We start from the raw sequence: 2590 nt of genomic DNA, 5'->3' as shown, positions 1-2590 counted from the left end.
CAAAGTGCTGGGATTACAGGCTTAAGCCACCGCGCCCGGCCTGGAGGAGTCTTTAGGGTGTTCAAGGTAAACGATTATATCATCAACAAATAGTGACAGTCTGAGTTCCTCTTTACTGATTTGGATGCCTTTTTCTTTCTCCTATCTGATTGCTCTGGCTAGGACTTTCAGTACTATGTTGAGGAGGAGTGGTGACAGTGGGTATCCTTGTCTTGTTTAGGTTCTCAGAGGGAATGCTTTCAACTTTTCCCCATTCAGATTATGTTGCCTGTAGGTTTGTCATAGATGGCTTTTATTACGTTGAGGTATGTCCCTTGTATCTCAATTTTGCTGAGAATTTTGATCATAAAGGGATACTTGATATTGTTGAATGCTTTTTCTGCATCTATTGAGATGATTGTGTGGTTTTTATTTTTAATTCTGTTTATGTGGTGTATCACATTTATTGCACACATACTTGTGTATGTTAAACCATCCCTGCATCCTGGTATGAAACCCACTTGACCATGTGGATTATCTTTTTGATATGTTGTTGGATTTGGTTAGCTAGTATTTTGTTAAGGAATTTAGCATCTATATTCATCAGGGATATTGGTCTGTAGTTTTCTTTTTTGATTATGTCCTTTCCTAGTTTTGGTATTAGGGTGATACTGACTTCAGAGAATGAATTAGGGGGGGTTCCCTCTTTCTCTATCTTGTGGAATAGCATCAATAGGATTGGTACCAATTCTTCTTTGAATGTCTGGTAGAATTCTGCTGTGAATCCATCTGGTCCTGAACTTTTTTTTGTTGATAATTTTTTTGTTTGTTTGTTTGTCTTTTTAGAAGGAATTTCGCTTTGTCACCCAGGCTGGAGTGCAGTGGCATGATCTTGGCTCACTACAGCCTCACCTCCTGGGTTCCAGTGATTCTCCTGCCTCAGACTCCCGGGTAATTGGGATTACAGAGGCTTGCCACCATGCCCAACTAATTTTGTATTTTTAGTAAAGACAGAGTTTCACCATGTTGGCCAGGCTGGTCTCCAACTCCTGACTTCAGGTGATCCATCTGTCTTGGCCTCCCAAAGAGATTACAGGCATGAGCCACCGTGCCTGGCCTGGTAATTTTTTCTTTTCTTTGTTTTTTGAGACGGAGTCTCACTCTTGTTGGCCAAGCTGGAGTGCAATGGTGTGACCTCGGTTCACTACACCTCCGCCCCCTGGGTTCGAGCGATTATGTTGCCTGAGCCTCCCGAGTAGCTGGGATTACAGGCACCCGCCACCATGCCTGGCTAATTTTTTGTATTTTTAGTAGAGACGGGGTTTCCCCATGTTAGCCAGGCTGGTCTCGAACTCCTGATGTCAGGTGATCCACTCACCTCAGCCTCTCAAAGTGCTGGGATTACAGGCATGAGCCACCATGCCCAGCTTGGCCTGGTAATTTTTTAATTACCATTTTAATCTCCCTGCTTGTTATTTGTCTGTTCAGCATATTTGATTCTTCCTGATTTAAGCTAGGAGGGTTGCATCTTTCTAGGAATTTATCCATCTCTTCCAGATTTTCTAGTTTATGCGTATAGAGGTATTCATAGTAGCCTTGAATGATCTTTTGTATTTCTGTGGTGTCAGCTGTAATATCTCCCGTTTAATTTTTTATTGAAGTTATTTGGATTTTCTCTCTTCTTTTCTTGGTTAATCTTGCTAAAGGTCTATCAATTTTATTTATCTTTTCAAAGAATCAGATTTTTGTTTTATTTATCTTTCGTATCTTTTTTGGTTTGTTTCAATTTCATTTAGTTCTGCTGTGATCTTGTTTATTTCCTTTCTTCTGCTGTGTTTGAGTTTGCTTTGTTTTTGTTTCTCTAATTCCTTGAGATGAGACCTTAGGTTGTCAGTTTGTGTTCTTTCAGTCTTCTTGATGTAGGTGTTTAGGGCTATGAACTTTCCTCTTAGCACTGCCTTTGCTGTTTCCCAGAGGTTTTAATAGGTTATTACTACTGTCATTCAGTTGAAGGAATTTTTAAATTTCCATTTTGATTTCATTTTTGACCTAATGTTCATTCAGGACCAGGTTATTTAATTTCTATGTATTTGCATGGTTTTGAAGTTTCCTTCTGGAGTTGATTTCCAGTTTTATTTCACTGTACTCTGAGAAAGTGCTTGATATAATTTGAATTTTCTTAAATTTATTGAGGCTTGTTTTGTGGCCTATCATATGGTTTATCTTGGAGAAAGTTTCATGAGCTGTTGAATAGAATGTGTATTCTGCAGTTGTTGAATGGAATGTTTTGTATATATCTGTTAAGTCCATTTCTTCCAAGGTATAGTTTAAATTCATTGTTTCTTTGTTGATTTTCTGTTTTGATGAGCTGTCTAGTACTGTCAGTAGAGTATTGAAGTCCCCCACTGTTACTATGCTGCCATCTATCTCATTTGTTAGGGCTATTAAGTAATTGTTTTATAAATTTGGGAGTTTCAGTGATAGGTGCGCACATGTTTAGGATTGTGATATTTTCCTGTTAGCCAAGGCCTTTTACCATTATACAATGTCTCTCTGTCTTTTTTAACTGCTGTTGCTTTAAAGTTTGTTTTGTCTGGTATAAGAGTAGCTA

The sequence above is a fragment of the Mandrillus leucophaeus genome, unplaced genomic scaffold, assembly GCF_000951045.1.
Source record: "Mandrillus leucophaeus isolate KB7577 unplaced genomic scaffold, Mleu.le_1.0 Scaffold392, whole genome shotgun sequence".
Taxonomy (NCBI): Eukaryota; Metazoa; Chordata; class Mammalia; order Primates; family Cercopithecidae; genus Mandrillus; species Mandrillus leucophaeus.
This window is presented reverse-complemented; position numbering follows the sequence as displayed.